At 34.8% G+C, this 23,035-nt stretch overlaps 1 pseudogene; it reads left to right on the top strand.

Annotated features, from left to right (window-relative positions):
- Nucleotides 1–767: 767 nt before the first annotated feature.
- On the top strand, nucleotides 768–16,816 carry LOC120178760 (annotated as a pseudogene).
- The last annotated feature ends 6,219 nt before the right edge of the window (nucleotides 16,817–23,035 follow it).

The following is a 23,035-nucleotide window of genomic DNA, read 5'->3' as shown; positions in this document are numbered from 1 at the left end:
AATAAAATTTTCAGGGGGCGAAACTAGATAATGTATAGAAAATATAAAGAAAATAACTATATTATATGAAAATTTTAAAATTCCAGGGGTTAGTCGTGTTATACCCCACTTTAGGGGCTATATTTTATTAATTTAAAGTATTAAATTAAAGTCGTAACAAGGGAAAAGTTGATGACCAAATTGTAAATTTTTTAAAAGTTTCAGCTCGATTTTAGAACCTGTGAGAAGTTTAGGGACCTATCCTAAATTTTCCCAATTTATCATGGTAAGTTATTACCCATTTCCCCCGATCGGATACAAAACCCCCACCCTAAAAAATTAACCCCAAATTCTCATTTCCAAATCCCTAGTTGCCAGACGTTTCGCCTCAATTCAGTGACGTTCGGTCATTTCTGACCGCTGCTCCAGCCCTCATTTGACGCGTCATCTATCGACGACTATAACCCAAGCAACATCGTACAATTATACGCCGTCGTCCGTTGTGAGAGATGTGAAAACATGCACGTTGCTCTTATCCGATTTAGCGTCACCCAACCGTCGGTGGTTGTCACCACTAGCACCATGCGACGCGCCGGCCTTGCGACCAAAACCCCCCGATCAATTTATCAAAAGAAGCCATCGTTTGTCGTGGTGAAGCCAAAGAAGCTTAATCTAAACCCTTGTCGTCACCGTACAATTTTTCACGAATTCCGGTCACCTCGAACTTTGGCTCGCCCCGCCGCCACCTCAGTTAGACTCCCTTTATCTACCCGGTCAAGACCCAACTGATGGGTCGAGTTGTTGCTGTCGGTTTCCCTTCATCATCGACATGGGTAAGTTATGGATGTTTTTTGTTATTTTGGCTTGGTTGTTAATGTCTTTGGTTTAATTTTTGTTGAAAATGGTTTGTAGTTGTTCCTGGAGTAATCGGCCGATCACCCTGAGTCTGTCGTCGTCGCCTCGCTCCTCTGCGTCTGTGTGGTCTTTTTCCCCTGCCTTGGAAACCTTCTAGAATTGATCCAGTCGGTCTGGACTGGCCTGAACCAGCTAACACGCTCTGAACCAGGTCTACTTGACTGAACCGAGTCAATCTGACCCGACCCGTTGACTTTGACCTTACCCGTTGACCATTAACTGGTCTGACCGTTGACTTTGACCCAAAAGTCAACATTTTTGAAAAAGTCCTATTTTAAGTTTTTTGACGTCCTGAGTCTGAATTCAAAGTCCGTTTTACCAAATTCAACCCCAGTAAGATGTTTTCAGCATTTTATCTCTCAATTCAATACAAATTTTTACGTTTAAGTTCTGTTTCTAATGTAATTGGTTTTGCCATGTATCTGAGACATTATGGGACGTGGAATTAAAGTTTGAGGGTGATCGAATGAAGTTTAAATGGTCGATCGATATGACTCATAAATTGAGGTAATATATTAATACCTTATGCATATTGTATCGAAAATTTGGTATTGGTAAATACATGGTTGAATATGGTTACATGTGTGTAGTTAAAAATTCTAAACTCAGCCTGATTGCGAAATAAAATAAATTAAACTGAATAAGGCTCAGACTACCTATATAGACACAAGAAGATTGATAAGAATGATTTCAAGTTCAGAGATTATCCGGAAAAACAAATAACCTCAGAATCTCTAAATTTTATTTATCCTCGTTAAAAACTTTAATACTGAAATTACCTAATTATGAAATCATGGTATTTCCCCTGAAGTGTAAAATGAACAAAATACCCCCGAAGTGTAAAATGACTATATTAGGTGACCAAGTTGAAGTAAATGGAAGTATTGTAGGATTCTGAAATGTGGAAATGACTGAATTACTCTGGAAACTTCGAAGTGACATGGATAACTTTACTACTAAATGAACTAAGTACCCTCAAAGACTTAGAATTTAGTGAATAACCTGGATAAGTCTGGAAACACTAATGGTTTTATATGTTGTATCGTCTATAAGGGTTTTGAACCTCGAATCAAACACGTCAACATTTCTTGGTATCGTTGCAATACAGAAATGAAATAAATACCATTGGAATACATGTTCATCTTCCTAAGATCCATTCAACGATGATTCTAAAGATGATCGGTTCGACAAGAGTTGTCAGTATTAAAGTGTGAATACCCTTGAAGTGCAACGATTTGACCAATTGGCAAGTATCAAATTATTGGATTTGTTCAGTTCGAGTTAACTTGATATCCTGATAAATCGACAAAAATTGACAAAAATCTTAAATACTACGAGTCATCATTTCTCCCTTATTATATCAAATTACTAAGAATTCTCCAAGAACCTAATTTCCAAAAAGCCGCTGATTTCATGAATAATGGAATCACTCCTGTCATATATGAAATCACAACTAACTCTGATGCAAAGGATTTGAATACCTTTCTGATTACATAGTGCCTCCGAAAAATATCTGAATACTATATGATCTTGATAAATCACGTCTTGAATAACTGATGAATCTGTTAGCTATCGAACCCTTTTATAGGAATCTCGATTCTGAATTAAATCAGTTTATATAAGTTTCATGGCTATCTACCTGATAAATATCAAGTACATTCGAAAAATAATTGGATCCTCTAGTGTGTTCCCTATGTGTTATGTGGTTGTTTTATCTGTTCTGAAATGTGTTTTACCGAGATTTCTGAGTTACTGAAGTTTTAAGTCTGTCTGTCTGATTCAAGATCTTTAGATATTATTCCTACTGAATTGATATGTCTGAACTCTGATTTCTCTGCTACCGTAATATACTGTCTGAAAAACTGATTTCTTCAAGATACTCTGGGATCTTGTATGAAGTCTCTGCAGGTTCAGCTAAGTCAAACTGGTAATTCCTTATATAGGTTCAAACTGATCGAGCTGGTAATTCCTTATGGACCTAAGGCGACTCTTGGGTGGGTTCCTAGGCTTAATGGGCCTAGTGGTAAAACTTTATGGACCCTAAGGTACTCCCTTAGGGTGCACCTCTGTTGTGTGCATTGGGTAAGTCCTAATGGGTCTGAGGGCACTCCCCTCAGGTGGGAACATACGCTTTGACTAGGGTAAGACCTTATGGACCCAAGGTGCTCCCTTAGGTTGGCACCTACTCCCAATAGGCCTAGGGTAAGTCCTTATGGATGCAATTTTGGGGAACTGCATATTGGTGTTCGGTTTGAGGGTTTTACCACGGTTTTAAAAATACAATTTAAATTGTTACTATTTTAAAAATATTTGTACCTTTTCATTGGTTTTGTGGGAACACACTAGACATCATATTCTGATCTCCTGAACCTGGTTCTCTGAACATTTCCTTAACTGTAAGCTTCATGTCTTTTACTACCTAAAACTTCAGTGAGACCTCAGCTCATCAAAAAAAATATGTAGATGTTGAATCAATATGGAAAATTATGCTTGCCTATTACTTGCATGTCCTTCAGCATCACTTGGTAGTTCTGTATTACTAAACTTCCCAAAGCTCACTCTGTTACTCACTATTTTAGGTTAAATTTATCCAGTACAGCTATAAACATCAGTATTAGAGTTCCACTGGCATTACTTGCGGAATACGGTGGATGTGATTAGGGGGCATGTAGGTTGTATTCTGTTTTTATATCCGAGTTTGAAACGTGTATGATTTTAATTTTTTTTGTAGTATATGAATGGTTTTCTGAACTTGTATTTTAATTATGATTTTACACATTTTAACAGAAATTTTAAATTTTTCTGGGATTTTTATTGTGAGTCGCTCCGGTGGCCCTAATGTGACACCTCAGATCAGATCGAGTCACCTGCATCGGTATGTGGGTGTTACAAGTTGCCCTCCACCCGGCCCTCGGTTCATCCCTGTTTATAAGTGTATGCGTTGTCACTTGTCAATGACGAAAAAAGAATATCAAATATATATTATCTTATAATCAATCTATACTATTAAAAGAAATTAACCAAACAAGTTAGCTTGATCCAAGAGCTGTTCGGTTTTTTGATCGCCGGGTTAGTTCAGGCTTTCAGTTCAATATATTGACAATCTTCACTTCAATTATTATTTTTTTCTTAAATAATTGACTTAGAATTGTGTGCTTATTTTCTCCGTCATTAAGAAATATCAGTTGCATTGTCTTTCAACTTAGATAAATTTATTTCTTTATATATAAAAAAGAAATGGAAATATGGAATGTAACTAGTAGAGGTGTCTTAGAAGAAATTTGGTGTGCATATAGCTGTTCTTGAGGAATTACTATATATATATATACATGTATGTAATATATGTTCATGTTACTGAAGCATAGGGGGAAAATAATATTTTTCAACGAAGAACCCAACAACATAGGCCGTGTGGGAAATATATTTCAAATCTATTTTTATGCATGTACCTTTTCCCTCTCCATTCCTAATTATCCATTTTTATGTATGTACCTTTTCCCTTCTACTTGTCCATCTTTTCCGGCCTACACCATCAGTCAGAATCGTAAAAGTCCTATGCTGCCTGTAAAACTGTACAAGCAGACATGAAAGTCTTCTTCGAATTACATAGATATGTGTGTGTATTATTAGGTTTCTATGACTTTTTTAAATCCATTCTTTTATGTAATGCTAGTTTTTATTTATTTATTTATTTATTGTATGCACCATATTTCCAAACAATATTTTCTGAATATACAGGATTATTATACCGCTCATGGGGAAAATGCATCCTTTATTGCTAAGACATATTATCGTACTACTTCCGCTCTCCGGCAACTCTTTAGTGGCTGTAATGGCCTTTCAAGTGTAAATGTTAATAAAAACATGTTTGAAACAATCACCCGTGATCTCCTGGAGATAACAGACCACACTCTTGAGCTCTATGAAGGTAGTGGCTCCAATTGGAGGTTGGTGAAAAGTGCCAGCCCTGGGAATCTGAGCAGTTTTGAAGATCTTCTCTTTGCAAACAATGAGATGCAGGACACACCTGTTGTTGTTGCATTGTTTCCTAGCTTCCATGAAAATGGTTGCACTGTTGGGCTTGGTTATGTTGATTTAATAAAGAGAATACTTGCTTTGGCTGAGTTTCTTGATGATAGTCAGCTTTGGTTGCTCTTGGTTGCAAGGAGTGCCTTTTTCCCATGGAGATTGAAAAGTCCAGTGAATGTAAAAATCTGAATGATGCTTTGATCAGATGTGGTGTTATGGTAACTCAGAGAAAGAAAAATGTGTTTAGAGATAGGGATCTGATGCAGGATCTTGGTAGGCTAGTCAAAGGCTCCATTGAACCAGTTCGAGACTTGGTTTCTGGGTTTGAATTTGCACCCGCTGCTTTAGGAGCCTTACTATCCTATGCAGAATTACTAGCAGATGAAGGCAGTTATGGAATTTCTAGCATCTTGAGGTAAAACCTGGGTAGCTACATGAGATTAGATTCTGCTGCAATGAAGGCGTTGAATGTCCTAGGAAGCAAACCTGATGCAAACAAAAATTTTAGTTTGTTTGGTCTTATGAATAGAACCTGTACTGCCGGGATGGGTAAGCGGTTGCTTCATATGTGGCTAAAACCAGGGTTTCAAATAGAAGCCGAATAGCGGTGTCGCGGCTGTTATATCGAAGTCGCGACGGTGTCGAAACGCTATCGTGAAAAATAACGGTGTGAATTTGGATCACACTAATAGCGGCGCATCACGGTCACAATTTAACGGATCGTGGCCAATCGCAGTAATAGTGGACCGCTATTCCGCTATTATTCCGTTATTTTAATTATTTTAAAAAAATATTTTTTTTTAAAAAATCAGCTTCTTCGAAAAAAATTCACGATCGCGATATCCGCAATGACTGAAATAGCATCCATTATATCTGTAATCATAATAGACGCGACCGAAAACGTGATCGTGACTGAAAATATGACCGCGAACGCTATTTAAAACTTTGGCTAAAACAGCCTTTGTTAAACGTAAGCGAGATAAACTCGAGGCTTGATTTGGTGCAAGCATTTGGCAAGGATTCTGATCTTCGTCAAGTTTTGAGACAGCATCTAAGAAGAATTTCAGATATTGAACGACTTGCGAAACATCAAAAGAAGTGCTGGTTTGCAGCATATTGTAAAGCTTTATCACGTGAGTTAAAACCCTAATATTTCACTGTACCAGATGTCTGCATATCCATTGTAAAAGCTACTGCAGAGGAACTGGCTCCTTAACAAGGGAGTCCTCTTCCATGCAGCAAAAAAAAATACTATTGTTGTTGTCAATGTTCTCCATCAACACTCCTTTGTTTCGACTGTCATCTCTTTGGTCAAAGATCTGATCAGGAGCAAAGTTACTAAGATTTTGCTGATTCATGTTTTATTAAATAGTTTTTACTATTTCTAATCATTATTTGCTCAATGTTTGTGGTTTAATTTAACTTTTTATGTGCTCTTTTGACAGTAATTTTAGAATTATGTGGTTCAGTATGTTAAGAGTGTGTGTATTGTTTCTCTTATTTTCTTTATATTTTATTTGAAAGTTTATCTTGTTTGCCTTGTTTCATGTTCTGGGTGCAGTCAAGTATAAGAATTCCCTACATTAAAAGTTCCCTGGAAAAACGTTAATAATTTTCTTCCTTGATCAAGGAAAGGTATCTGGTCATTTGAACAAGTTCATTGCTCTTGTTGAAACTTCTGTTGACCTAGATCAACTTGAAAATGGGGAATACATGATTTCACCTAGCTATGATGACGCACTAGCTGCACTTAAAAATGAGCAGGAGTCACTAGAGCGCCAAATACACAATTGACATAAACAAATAGCTTTTGATCTTGATCTGCTAGTAGACAAAGCATTAAAGTTAGATAAGGGCACACAGTTTGGACATGTTTTCATAATTACATAGAAAGAAGAGCCCAAAGTAAGGATAAAGCTCTCCACCCAATTTATTATCCTTGAAACCTGAAAGGATGGAGTGAAATTCACTAACACGAAGCTAAGAAGTTGGGGGACCAATACCAAAAGGTACTTGAGGAGTATAAGAATTGTCAAAAAGACCTAGTATACCGAGTGGTTCAAACTACAGCAACTTTCTCTCTTTGTAAAACACTTACTAAGCTATGTTTCTTGCTGCAGGTGTTTGAGCCCTTAGCTGGGCTGCTCTCTGAATTGGATGTCTTACTTAGTTTTGCAGATTTAGCTTCAAGATTCCCTACCCCATACACAAGACCGGAAATTACTCACTACAGCAAAAGTGTTCTGTAGCGACGTTTTTAGCGGCGTTTTAAAGGGAAAACGCCACAAAATTTAAGCATATCGCGGCGTTTACTATCCAAACGCCACAAAATGATACTTTAGCGGCGTTTTTTAAACAAAAGCCGTAATAGAGTGGTAATTTAGCGGCATTTATAGCTAAAACGCCGCAATAGAGATGTTTATAGTGGCGTTTTTTCAATAAACGCCGCAATAGAGTGGTAATTTAGCGGCGTTTTTACACAAACGCCGCGATAGTGTTGTTTATATTGGCGTTTGTTCAACAAACGACGCTATAGATAAGTAATTTCGCGTCGTTTATATAAAAAAACGCCGCCATAGACCTAACTTTTGCGGCGTTTGTATCAAAAAACGCCGCAGTATGTTCATCCATAGTGGCCTTTTTTTTTCCAACAAACGCCGTTTCAAGGATAATGATTTAGCGGCGTTTTTATATAAACGCCGCAAAATAATAGAACTTTAGCGGCGTTGTTATTAAAACGCCGCTATAAAGTGTTACTTTAGTGTTGTTTTTAAACAAAAACGCCGCAAAATATTTGGACATTAGTGGCGTTTTTATACAAATGCAGCAATAGATTTAATATTTAGTGGCGTTTTTTAATCAACGCCGCAATATAATATAACTTTAGCAGCGTTTTTAAGAAAACGCCGCTATAGAGGCTTAAGTTAGTGGCGTTTTGAAACACAAACGCTGCTCAACATTTGGACAGTAGTGGCGTTTTTTAAGTAAACGCAGTGATATAGTGAAACTATAGCAGCGTTTGGATTACAAACGCCACAACTTTCTATAAAACCCCCCAAATTTTGCGACCGAGCCCTAGCCTATTCTCTTCATCGTATTATTCCCCAATCAGTTGCTCAGTTTCCTCCATCAACCCTCGTATCGGTTCTCCACCATCGGCGATAGTCACAAAGGTAAGAACATCTTCCTCCACCATCGACCTTTTGACTCTTATTTCTTTATTTCTCGCTTTATTCCTCCTTTGGTTTGATTTCTTCGAAGCATTTCGTTTTGATTCATTTTGATAGCACTAAATTTCTATTCCGATTTTCTGCTTATTTCTTCATTTTGATTCAATGGGCATTGTTCCTTTAATGCATTTGTTAGAACCCATGTCACGAAAAGTTGAATAATTTGATTTAATTGATGCACCGTGCAAACTGGGTCTTTGTATTTTCTACAATTTGTCCATTGTTTAAAATATCTGAATAGATCAAGGCCCCAGTGATTGTGGTTGGTTGAAACTTGATTTATGAGATGAACGTCAGCCCATTAACTTGGAACAAGTCATGGCACCAATCATGCAACAGTTCAGGGAGATCGAAACCTATATAGAATGTTCCGCAGATACTCTAATTCAGGTTTCAATTTTCTTTTGTACGTTTTTTAGGTTTACACACTCATTTTGTAGTTTGTACTACATCTATCTTTATGATGTTATGGCATTAGGATTAGCAGTTCACCTTTTAAATGTTGGCTGTCGGCTATAGTGAGAATCGAGACTTAAGCTTCCATCGTTGTTTTGTTATTTGATGTAATATACTTCCTGTTTTATATTTCTTTTGAGCAATTGGTAAATGCTACCTTTATATTTGTTAAATCCATTTACCATTTTTTGCCTGTTTAGTAGGTAAAGATATTTGAAGGTCAAAATATAAGTGTTACATTTTTATATCTCCAGGTCCCTGATGTATTCTATTATGCTCAAAAGGCAGTTCTGCATCCAACAGCTCCACTATTTGATCAAGAGAAACAAACCTTGAAGCCACGATGTATCAGGGCATTGAAACAAATATTTATGCTTTGTGATCATGATATGGACGGAGCCCTTAGTGATGCAGAGTTGAATGAGTTTCAGGTATTCTTTTCTCTTTTGTTGCTTTTTTTTTCTTAACCAAAACTACTTCTCTCCTAGAAACTTGGAAGGTTTGACATGTTGCACAATATATAAACATGTTAAATGCTTTAATGGTCCATTACAACCTATTAAGATTATGGGTGTAAAGAGGGTGGTTCAAGAGAGGATAAAAGGAGGAGTCAGTGACCTTGGTCTTACACTTGAAGGGTTCCTATTTATTCATGCTCTTTTTATAGAAAAGGGGCACCTTGAGACAACTTGGGCTGTCTTGAGGAAGTTTGGATATAATGATGAATTAAAGCTTCGGGATGACATACTTCCAGTTCCAACCAAGCATTCCCCTGACCAGGTGACTCTTAGTTTTGATAGTGGACAAAACTATTATTTGTTCAAACTGACATTGATGCTATTGTCTTGTTTTTCCTTGTATATATTTGGTTTAAATTCCAAAGCACTTGATTAATCATATATATGGTAATATGTTCGGTCCGAGCCTAGAATTAGGTTGGTAATTTTCTCAAGAATATTAATCAGCTCTGTCATGCTTCATGGATCTCAATATGAAGGAAATATGGAGCTTTCTGTTAAATATATATCATTAATTCTGAAGTTTTAGCTACTTTACAGCATCGCTATTTGTTCTCCCAATATCAAATTCGTTTGTTTGTTGATTAGTTGTACTGCCTATAATTTATTTTAATTTATTCCATGATAACTTCTTTTATGGGGATAGTGTTATACTTCTAAATATCCTGTAGAATGTGGAGCTGACAAATGAAGCTATGGACTTTTTGCGTGGGATCTTCCGATTGTATGAGAAATTAAATTTTAGCCTTGTCAATCTACTTCTACTGCTTTCATCTACTGATCATTTTTTTCTCGTATAAGAAATTAACTTTTAGACTTGGCCTCTGCTGTTGTTTACCCATTATCCTATTTGATTTTTAGAATATATTTCTATTAACATATTTGTTGTCCTTAATTCAGCCCATGGACTACAGAGCCTTACATAGAGGTTGCAGAGAGAACGCCTCAAGGAAATTTAACACTTAATTGGTTTTTATCTGAGGGTTGTTGTGCTTACTACTCATTCCTTGATTTCTTACTCTTGTTATAACATGTGATATCATCTTAGTGGCTATCTTGGGCCATTTATTTCTGTTATGAGTTTTGTCCATATCCTAAATTTTCTGCACAGCACAGTGTCTTAAGGATCTTACTCGTGGCACTAGAAGCGTTTATGGATTTCACAAGATTTTTATGCATTTTCTATTTGCATTTGTAAACCATATGGCAATAAGTATTGACCATCGGGATGCTGTTGATATGAAGTTCCACTTACTTGCAGTGCATGGTCTTATTAAGTGGCTAATATTGCTGGATAGTTTCATAATTTCTTTAATTAAATTCTCTATGGAAGTACTTTACCATTTCACCATGTTTATTGTCAACTAAACATCACTGGCTATACTAATGCTTTATCTACATGTAGAAAAATATGATTGCCTCCCACCTCCGTTAGTATTTTGGGTTTATCTGTTCTCTTCTCTGTGCTCTTTTAGCATGGGACTTCAATTCATGGTTCTGAGATCAGATTTATTTCTTGGGTTTGTTAAAAAATGCAGGTCTTATCTTGTTGGTATTGATTGATATTTTAACAATTTTATTCTAGTCAATCTACTTCTTAACTCTAACTCTCATTATATACATGGTCTGCAGTGGGCCTGGATGACAAGTCTGGAGCCAGCATTGAGTTTGGCTAATTTGATTTGCATTGGATATGGTGGAGATCCAACTTCAGCCCTTCGTGTCAGTAGGCGACGATTTGTAGATTGTAAGAAGAAACAGACGGAAAAAATGTTTTTCACTGCTTTGTTTTTGGTCTTAAAAAATACGGGAAGTCCACTTTGTTGAATTCAATTATAGGAAGGTGTTGACTATCAACCACTAATCAGTTTACCGATCTTGCTAGTTCTTTAGCTTCTTTTGTTCATCTACTAAAATTATACTATTTATTTGTCTTCCTATTCTTGATACTATGGTTCATCGATGAGAATAAAATTTGTACTGCAGGTCTTTCTCAAGTAACTACACTCCAACAAATGATGTACGTTATGTATCGAATGTTGTTGAACAGATTGGGGTGAGTAATAACTGTTGATATGCCATATGACCTGGAATTTTCTTGTAATTCACTTGTTTCCTCTTTCTTTTTTACCACCCTATCTTTTCCCTGTGAGATCATTGACCATGATGGTGGGGCGTAAAATATTAGTTAAAAAAGACTAGGTTATTAGTTACTACAATGTCCTTGGGAAAATAAATTTATTTTCTTTGGTTTATAAGATTCTTGTGTATTGAAAACGTGGCTGCTCATTTCTGATGAGTTTCAGATTTAATGTGGCAATCTTTGTGATCCTGTTGACATTACACGGTTCTCAGAAGACCCTTATTTTATAAGAGATACCAGAAGATGGAGTTAAGAAATTACTGTCCAACAAGGAGTGTTTGGCCGCCTGTGATGTAGTCGGGTGCATTGTCAAGGATCATTTGTTACTCCCAGCAAATATTTTGGATCTAGTTCATCACAATACAAGTCATCACAGTCTCAATCTTCCCAATTAGAAGTTAGTCGTTTAAAATAAAAGTTGGCTGATATGGATCAACAAATGGCTAACATGAAAGCGGAAAATGAAGCAAGGGAAACAGCGGCAGCATAGAGAGAAGCAACATATCAGCAGAGATGTGAAGAATTTGAAAAACGACTCAATGATATGATGTAGATGCTACAAAAAAATCAACCTCAAAATCCACCATCATAGTCTCATTTATGTTATCAGCATTCTGTTAATGTTACTGAACCGTGTTTAACTGAACTTATATTACGTTAATGAAAAATTTTATTTATTATATTAGATTTGTGTTGCTTGTTATTGATATAGAGTTTGATGTTATAGTTGTTATGTTTGTTGGATAATGAAATAGGTTGAAAATATAGATTTGGGGGTAATCGATAATAATTTTTTAATTGGTTAAATTCTGTGTTATTTAGCGGCGTTTGTATCAAAAAAACGCTGCTATATATAAGACCTATCGCGACGTTTGTACCCTAAAAACGCCGTTAAATACCAGACCTATTGCGCCGTTTTCATAAAAAATACCATGAAATATCAACATTTATTGTGATGTTTGTGATAAAAACGCCGCTAAATATTGACACCAATTGCGGCGTTTTTAAGACAAACGCCGCTAAATATCGATACCTATTGCGGCATTTGTTAAACAAACGCCGCTATATATCGTTACCTATTGTGGCGTTTTTGGTTAACAAACGCCGCGAACTTTAGCGGCACTATTTTCAGCGGCGCATTTTACGGCGTTTTTATAATGCCGCATGTATTTTTTGCGGCGCTTAAAAACGCCGCTATAGTAAAAAAAAGCCGCAAAAAACCATTTTTGCTGTAGTGATTCCACCTGAACATATTTCCTTCTTGTTTCCTTTTTTCTCAGTTCTTGAATAGGTATTTTTATTTCTTGTTCCAGAAGGTACATTCCTTTACATTATGGTTATTTTAATGATATAACAGGATGCGGGGGATATTGTTTTGGAAGGAAATAGACATCCTTGTGTGGAGGCTCAAGAGTGGGTTAATTTTATACAAAATGATTGTAGACTTGTGAGTATTACTATGATTCAGGGCTCAAAGCGTCTTCTGGTGTCTTCAAATAGAAGTGACTCATGCTTACTTGTTAACTTTTCATGTGATACAGTTAAGAGGCAGGAGCTGGTTCCAGATCATCACTGGCCCTAATATGGGTGGGAAATCAACATTCATCCGCCAGGTGCTATTTTGATGATATAGTTACATAGTTCACATTCGATTTTATGTAATTAAATAACAAGTTACTTTTTTCTCCATCATGTCAGATGTTACCCTTGGACCCGATTATAAAAATTTTTGTTGCCTTGTATGATTTTGGTCTAATTTGCAATTTGGTGTTAACGTTCTAATGGCACAATGATGAGTGTTCAGAATCGTTAATATTTGTTCGTTATTTTTTTGATCTTGTGGATTTATTGATGTTGATTTGGTTGTGCTATGCTTATTTTTGTGCATGTCCTTACTTTCCAGAACAAGTGGTAAAACGGGCGTATTTTACATTTTTATTATTTGGTCACGACTGAGATATGGCCATGACTCTGGGCACGACACTGTTTGATGTAGCAGTTTCTAGAAGGTCTAGTCAGCAACAGCTTCTAGAAGATCTACTCAGTGCTCCTTCTGGAAGATGAACGAGCATAATTGCATTAGGAGACTTATTTAAAGTTTGAATTTAGAAGAAAAAAAAATTATCTTTAGGATTATTTTATTTTAATTTCCTTGTTTATCATTAGGTTTTGAGAGGTTATAAATACCCTCTTGGGGTAAGCCTAAAAACACAACTCAGATCCCAATTCTCTTTTCTTGCTAGTTTTATAAAATTTCTCTCCTTTATTTTATTTTTCAAGTTTTTTTGGTTTTTCCTCTTATTTTTAAACTTTGTTTTTAAATATGCTAAGTATGACTTTTGTCATGCTTATCTAATTTTTTTCATAAGCTGAGAGCTGAAGCGATGACTCAATTCCAACGGGAGAATTGAAACATACCCTTAATAACTTCGGAATATCTCTCTCAATCTCTGCGCTTATTTTTCAAAATCAAAACAATTTTCGAAATCAAAGATTGACTTTGGTCAAGAGGTTGTTGCGATTAAATGTGTGGGAGGAAGATTCGGCTTATAGAAAGCACATTCGACTTCCTGGGAACATACTTGACGAGATAGCTTCGCCAAAAGGGAATTGAGATCGGAATTGACATTTATTGAAGCAACAATCCGAGTCGGTCGCCACGAACTTAAACGATAATTGATCTACGACAATTGATGTTGATTAGATCAATTTTCAAAGCCAGAATCGAAGATTGCCTTGAGTATTCGGTATACAAAATAGAGTCACGGGGATTGCCCTTGTAGACAAAATCTAATTCGATGATCTGAAGAAATTGAGTCAAAACGAGGCTTGAGGCTATTTTTAGCATATTCAACTTTCAACGTTACACTCTTTTATTTTCACTTAAAATTGTATTTTATTTAATTTTTTTGTTACTTAATCGTTTTTTACCAAAACCCCCTGTTTACTACTACATCACGCCTGGCTTAAACAAATCAGACAGAAATTTATAATTTTCTAAGTCTCTGTGGAATTGACTTTTACTTCTCTTTATTATGTTTTTTCTATTATCAATTGAGAAGAAAGAATTTATTTTGACATTAAAACGACAGTTGTCACACAAGTAGGCTGTTTGTTCCCTGTGAGAAAGCTAGCATTTCTGTTTGAGATTGCATTTTTGCCCGTATTGGTGCTGGTGGCTGCCAAGTAAGTTAATTGGAACTTACATTTAAATTTGTAAATTTTGAATAAACTTGCCATAACCAACTGAACCTGCTATGGCTTCTCTCGGTCAATGCTTCACTAGTATCATGTCTTTTTCAATTAAACTATGCTTTTCTGTCTCTCCTGTTTCCTTCTAGAATTATTATTCCTATTGTAACTTGTAAGGTTTTTCTGCCGGAGCAATTGCAAAGACTAGAAGTTTAAGTGGAAAACTGCTTGCCTGTTCATAAGCATGTGACCTATGGACAAAAAACATTCACTTAACATCTAATATTAATGATTTTTTAGCATAGTGCCTGCAACCTGTAGTTGAGTTTTAGGTCTGGTATGTGAGCAATTAATACATGCTCTATTTTTCTGCTTCATTTTGAATGTTCTCAAACATTGATACACTTGCTTTTTATTTTTCTCAATAAAAATTGGATTTTAATTTGATTGAGTATTTTATCTTGATTCCATGTTGCTACAATCAATAAAGCAGGACTGTGTTCTGTCAGCAGATTGTGTTTCTTGTGATCCAAATGGAAAAGGATGTAGGATGTATTTTCTTATCAATATCATGAATGCTAAACAATTTTTGTCTCCTTTCAATATTGATGCAGTTTCAAGCATTTCTACTTTTAAGCAAGAAATGCTTGAAACTGCATCAGTATTGAAAGGAGCTACCGAGAACTCAATGGTAATCATCAATGAATTGGGGCGAGGAACATCAAACTATGATGGATTTGGTTAGTGTACTGCAAGTTTCTGTTTACCATGTTGATTTTTGTTGTGAATTGCATACTGTTGTTGCAACGGTAATCTCTATTTACGATTTTTTACCTAATTTACAGGTTTAGCACGGGACATATGTGAGCATATTGTTGAGGTGAGCAAAGCACCAACTTTGTTTGCTACCCACTTCCATGAATCGACTGCATTAGTACATGAAAGTGCCAATCATGAGTTGCAGGAAAAACAGATTGTTGGTGTGCCAAACTATCATGTCAGTGCTCACATCGACTCATCAAGCCACAAATTGACAATGCTGTACAAGGTGAGTTAACGGATTGGCTACTCATAAGGTCATTATGGGATCATAAATCACCATGTAGTTGTAAAATCCTTATTTTGTTCATTTATTTATTAGTCTATCATAATGGACCATTTTTTGCTCTACCCTCCATTTGATGAAAGATTACTACTCAACCTTGAACCCTTGACATATGAACAGGATGAACCAGGGGCATGTGATCAAAGTTTTGGCATTCATGTGGCAGAATTTGCCAATTTTCCTGAAAGTGTTGTTGCCCTTGCAAGAGAAAAGGCTGCCGAACTGGAAGATTTCTCACCAACTTCAATGATTTCAGCTGATGCTAAACCAGAGGTTTGGCCGTTTATTTTGTTGTAATACTTATCACAAGGCTATATAATATATCTGCTTTCTGATTTTGGTCATACAAAACTGTCTGTTTAAATGATTTCCTGCTTTGACGGTGGTCTATTATCATATTATCGAATACCTGCTCCAGTTCCAGCTTCCATTTTCTTTTCTTTTCTTTTGATCGACCATCTTCAGCTTCTGTTGTTGAATGCCTCCCCTGAATTAGTTAATAGCATTGATACGACTTACATCAATACAGTGGGTAGGACATAGGACTACTATTATAATGTGCCTTCGAGTGCACTGTCCTTTCATTTCAAATATTATGTTCATATACTGTCATGGTAGAGCTAGAATATTCAAAAAGATATTCACTGTTGGTTACTCCAAATGTCGTAGCTAAAGAGAGAGAAAAAATGACATCCAATTCTACTCATAGTTTGCTGATGGAATCTAATATCCTGGCAGAGTACATGGTAACGTAGAAGATAAGAAAATTAAGAAAATAGTAGTTGGTCAGCATCTCTGGTAGTATTTCTCATTGCTTAAATGCATAAAATCAATAACCGAGTAGACCAAGTCCAGACTGGTAATTAAGCCAATTGTTTTCCATTGTAGCACATATGTTTTCGTATATGTGAATAGTTTAGCTCTTGTTTTAGAAACAGTTTCCTATTATTTGTAGGAAACTTGCCTATGTTTTAAAAGAAAACAACTTTGATGCAGAGGAACTGTGACTTTGATCTGGAAAACTAGTTGATCGGAATCTACTATTGGGTTATAAATCTAAGTAGTATTTATATTGATTTACTGGGGGGTTCAAAAAGGAAGAGAGATTATGATACTGATGACATATCTAGAGTGCTGCAAAGGCTCAAAAAATTTTAAAGGAGTTCGCTGAGCTGCCACTGGAGACCATGGACCTGAAACAGGCTCCGCAACATGTAAGCAAGCTAAAGGATGACTTAGAAAAGAATGCGATTAACTGTGAGTGGCTACAGCAATTCTTTTAGATTCAAGTTTAGTTAAAAGTTGCTCGTGTCCAATACTCCTCTTCCTCCCCCATATTTCGTTTTGTTGAATGGGAATTTTGATTGCAATGAAAGCATCTGTTGGACTTTTTTGGGGTGGGACATTGGAAGGGCATATTAAATAGCTTACCCTTTAGCCATTTTGTAATTTATTTTGTTTCTGTTAGGCTTTTGGGTAGAGGTAATGGGGGCCCTTGTATATAAAAGCTTCTCATCCATATTAACAGATTATGGGGTGGCTTCCATATATCAAACCCTGTATTGTGCTACCTTGAACTCGACTAGGGATGATAATGGATAACGCGGATTTAAATATTTACAAATCTTATTTGCTTCTTTTTTTAGATTTAAATATTGTATGGTTGATTAATTAGTTGTAGAGGTATAAATAAACACTCTGTTTAGTGAATTGTTCTTAACCGTTCATATAATGTTCATTTCTTAAGCTAAATAAATGAGTATGAACAAAATTTTTATGTTTATTTAACAAACAAATGGACACGAACAGAGGTTTGTTTGGTTTGTTTAAGTTCACAAACAAACTCGTTTATCGGCTTGTTTGTTTAAGTTCACAAACAAGAGCTTGTTTGTTTAAGTTCACAAACAAGAGCTGTTTGTTTAAGTTCATTAACAAGCTCATTGAATGGTATGTTTAATTTTTATTTTTTTACGTTTTAAATTTTGGTGAATGTAGGGACATATTGTGAAATGTGGAGTTTAAATTATGAAGCTTAAAGGGTTTAAGAATAGTGGCGTAATTTTACCAATTTATCTTACAAATGAACAAGTTCGCGTACATATGAATAAACACTAAATGAATGTTAAACCAACGTGCTCGTGAATGTTTAACGAAAGATACTTTCAAAATTAAATAAACGAACATGAACACAATATCAAAAGCTTAAACGAACACGAACCAAACATAAACAATTTTAAAATAAATAAATGTACACAAACAAAACCTTATTCGTTTAAGCTCCTTAATCTTATTAATTTAAGCTCCGTTGATTTAAACCTTTATGGACAAGTTCTATTTTAGAACAAGTATCCTTGAAAAGTGCAGCAAATATGCATTTGGTGAGACTATCAACATGTTGAGCAGCTAAAGATGCATGTCGAACAAGAATTTTGTTCTGGATTCGTTCTCGCACCATATGATAATCAATAGCAACATAAGTCCTTGAAAGATAGGATTTGGACAGAAAATTGGATCCTGGCATAGTGCATATCCGACCCACCTCCTATTAGGACTCGAACTTTTTTTTGGATTCAGATTTGAATCAATTTTTTCCTTCGTATTGGACTCATATTAAAATTGTTACCTCTTACCTTTCCACCTTTAGGATGGACCAAGAACTTAATAATATCAATTAATTGATGACCACATAATAATATCTAATTTTTTAATTGAAGAGGGCCGAATAGAACTTAATTTATTTAATTTTCAAAAATATACCTCTCTCTCTATAATACTATTAATAAACATAAAAAAAGAATAGTTGACGGGTCCAAACCAATCCTGACCTCTATGAAGTCCCACAATTGCGAGATATTGTATAACATAGAGATATACATGTAAATATGTAATAAACTTTATTGTTAGGGTTTTCTAGCTGGCGCTAGAAATTTTCTGGTCATACGGATAATATATAAAAAGTGATTAGATCTTCAATTATTTTGACATGATACATCCAGAGGTAGGTAATATATCATTGAGTTTGAATGAACTCGATCCTATTAATAATTGGTTGATTGAAAATAAATTATTACATCTTCTAGTGGAATGTAAATTCATTGTATCTTTCTTTTTTTCTAATAAGGCTGCGTCTTCTAGTGAAATGTAATTTTATTGTATGAAAAATGAAACGTATGGGCTTAAGATTCCATCTTTCAATTATAACAACAATCAGTTTTGAGCAAGAAGCAAGTGATTTGGGTAGTAAAAGAGTTGTTATTTCTTAAGGACGTTTGGTTCGCGGAAAATATTATTACCAAGTAATAACTTATTACAACAATAATATTTTTGGGTTAAAATGGTAGAAATGTCATTACCTCCAAATTCTTAGGTAATGAACAATTCTACCACTTAGGATATAAATACCCTTAAAATGATAATTTCTTTTCACATGAATCATTATCAATTCTTATTCTTCGTTCTTTACTCAAAATTATAAACTTAATAATAATAATATAAAAGAGTCCAATTTAATAAAATATTAATAAATTTGAGTAGTTAAAGTTATTTCATATTTTCAATATTTAATATATTAATTATTTTATAATTTTATGAGGTAAAAATATTATTATTGTGAAAATGTAATTATTTAAAATAATATTTAATTTTGAGTATTAAAAAATTAGGTGTTATAAATTAAAAAATAATATATTTGTCCACTCAAGATCACAATATTATTTTTCATATTATATTATATTTTATATAAATAAATATGATACTTATGAAAATTAATTTAAAATTATAAGTTTGATATACTAATTATATTAATTATATGCTAATTTTTTTCCTTTAAACTTAGATAGTGTAATAATTAAAATACTTTTATGAGTTTTCATTCAAATATTTATAATTTAATATTATAGTTTTACTTGTTAAAAAAATATATATGACAACTATAATTTGGTAAAATGTGCATCAAAGTAATATTATATTCCTCCAACCAAAACTATAATCTTACATTCATGTTAAGCATACCAAACAGGGTAATGTTCCATTCCGGTAATCTTATTCTCAAAGGTAATCTTGCATTTCGTGAACCAAACGTACCCTTAATTTCAAATGTTTAAGAGTTATCTTTGTAACACCCTAAACCCGAATAAGACTAAAGTGCCACATTGGATTGTCGAGGCAACTCCCGGTTTTCAAAACATGTTCATTTTCTTTGAAAACATACTCAATGGTATTATACAACATACAAAACAATTATTAAAACATTTTATAAACCAGAGCTCCGTGACACATACTTTAAATAAAATAATACACCTCAAGTTTACAATTCCCAATACACAAGTAAAGGTCCTATGAATACACATGCCCACTACAAGTAACCAACCATTACTATGTGAGGAAACACTGGAAATCCTGTTGCGACGGTACTTCTCGAACATCTCAAGCTAATACCCTACGAATGGAAAACATTTAAATGCTAAACTTACAAAGCCCAGTAGTATAATCGCTAATCTAGAGCAACATTAAAAGTTTCATAAACTTAATCATGCTAAAGACATGGTATGAAGCAGTAGGTACATGCATGATCCTAATCAAGTGCTACCTATTTAAGGTTCGACAGTTTTACCTCTTGAGTGTAAGTCTCATGCTTCCCTTAGTCTCTGTTAAGGGCCTCACCATGAGTAAACGTATACCAGTTCTCTAACCTCAGTATCATCTTACAATGCATCATTATGCAACACACAATGATAGTACTCAATATCACAAAGACGCGAAGTATCATTACACAACAATAAGTAAGCATCATGGTGTAGCTCGGGGTCACAAAGCATCATGGAACTCATCACACAACATCAGTATATCTCAAGTACCTCATATGAGATCTGAGTCACACAACATCAACACCTCCAAAATACCTTAGACTAGGTCTGGGTTACACATCATCGAAATTTTCCTTGGCTAGTCTACTCCTCTTGAGTACATGGGACAATATGGGTCACATAATATCATATCAACATCCAACTAGCAATTAAAGTGCTTTCACACTGACTTAGATATATTCGGATATTCTATGCACACAGAGAGATCATTTTAGTGCTAAAGTAATTCGGGTGTCCTCATCGTTTCCTGAGCAGCACACAAAGACATAAATCTTATGGAATCTTACCTCATAAGGCTTTTATGGTTTCCATACAATTAATATTATTATCTCATTATTATTATTATTATTATTATTATTATTATTATTATTATATTATTATTATTATTATTATTATTATTATTATTATTAAACTCTCCTATAGGGCTAGAGTCTCAATACCCACGTCAACCAAGAACATACAAGGGTAATCGAAGTAGCTTGGTTACTCACTATTGAACTTATCAAAGTTGATGGGGTTATTCTCTCAATAGTTTCGTTCTCTCATCTAGAGCAAGGGTTCGTTATTGTTGTCAATTATTAAGCTATTATATTATGGTCATTCGTTATTTAAGGGTGTTTTAGTTATTCTCTGCATCTAGAGAAGTTTTTACATGTTTCGTGATTCTACGATGATTATTGTATTTGATGTTCGTTGTTTGTAGCACTAGCTAGCTCGATACCTGTCTTGGGTTCACTACTGGTAGTGACTCTTTGATCTCTCTTATCATACTTTCTTTCAATACAACTTGAATTGAAGGTATGACTTATTCATCCTTGGTTCACTAACATTCTCAAAGACCACGCTTTCTATTGTTACTGAATCTAACTTACTTATCGTGTTGCTTGTCGGTACATCCCCTACAATGTTCTTTGTACTTAACCATTTGAATACATGTTCGAATAAAGATATTTCAATGTATTACGCTTAGAATGGTTACATCGATTGTAACTGACCCCTACAAGTGTTCCTAGGTACGTTTAGTTATTTATATCCCACACGGACAAAGTTCTACCATTAAGGATCATCCTTGGCACTTATGAGCCTTAAATCGATCAAATCTAACCATCTAAAGTGAGTAGTATCGATATTCTACTTAAAATATTAATACTCTAGAGTCAATTATTGATACCCCTATGAATATCTGTACCAAAAATGCATTTTGTTTATGAAAATTTGGCCTAATATCGATACTGCCACCCTGAGTATCGATACTATAGGGAAAATATTGATACTCTCCCTAGAAGTATCGATACTCCCAATTGGAAACCCTTAATTTATGTCCTAATTCATATAGTATCGATATTTTTTATCCATTATCGATACTCAAACCCAAAAATGTCATGTTTAGGTTCGAGAAACAACCAAAATTCATCCGAAATAACTTGGTTTGGCTCTTAATCATGTGCTAAAGCTTTAAAAAGTTATATAGGGTTTTGAGGTAGCATAAAAACACCTTATCCACAACTAAAATGTTAGTTAATCAAGAAATTATGCACAAACCTTAAAATGCTCAACTACACAAATCTTAGCAATTTATTCATACTTATAAAAGCCTTAATACTCCAAAGGATTAGAAATACACTAACTTGGTGATGGAAACCTGAAATGAAGCTCACTGCTTAGCCAAACTCTTTTTCCCTTAAGATTTGGATAAAATCCCCCACCTTTTTCTTTAGTTGGAAAGAACCCAAGACTTGAATCACTAAAACGATGTTGTTGGGGGAAATATGAACAAAATTAAAGTATGAAAGAGGCTCAAGAACTTACCTTTGTGATAAGAAACTTAGAGAGGAAAATAGAGATAAAAAGACAGGGAAAATAAGAATAAAAAATGAAGAGAAGAAGATGAAAATGGGTTATAAAAAGGTAAAATTACACAATTGGTCATTTCTTATATTCTCACTATTTAATAATCTTCTTTGTATGGTTAATTGATCCCTTCTCTAACCCAATTAAGTCCAACTCGACCCAACGACTTAAATTATAAAATCCACGAGGTTTGTATGCCATTCGGGTAAGGCCAAAACTACTAGCCAATAATTTGGGGTGTTACAACTCTCCCTCATTATAAGAAATTTCATCCTTAAAATTTAATTGGATCGATTAACGAAATACACTTGGTCACACACTTAGAAACCTTGAATCACCCAAACTCATATTAACTTGATCCTTATAGAATAAGTCTCTGCTACATAACTTGCAACTCGAAAACTTACAAACTAATCTATAACCTCTTTTTCTCATAGGGTGCTACTTGTATTGGTCCTTACGAGAAAACCATCGAGAAGCACAAAACCATCGAGTCTTACTCTGGTTGTCCTAACACTGAATACTTAGAATGTTTCGCAAGAAGAACACTACTCCATGGTTCAACTGTTACCGCTAAACCCTTCACTAACTAATTTTACTCAATCGAGTTAACTTACTGTATAATTCGATAATCTCTTTTACTTGTTAAACATAGGTAACTCGTCATGCTTCATACCGAGGTCTTACGACACTTATCAATACGATCTTGATACTGACTACTGAAGATATGATAATAAGTCCTGGATTTTTAC

This window comes from Hibiscus syriacus, unplaced genomic scaffold (genome assembly GCF_006381635.1).
Source record: "Hibiscus syriacus cultivar Baekdansim isolate YM2019G1 unplaced genomic scaffold, ASM638163v2 tig00112380_pilon, whole genome shotgun sequence".
NCBI lineage: Eukaryota > Viridiplantae > Streptophyta > Magnoliopsida > Malvales > Malvaceae > Hibiscus > Hibiscus syriacus.
Note: the sequence above shows the minus strand (reverse complement) of the source record. Positions and strands in the feature narration are given on the sequence as shown.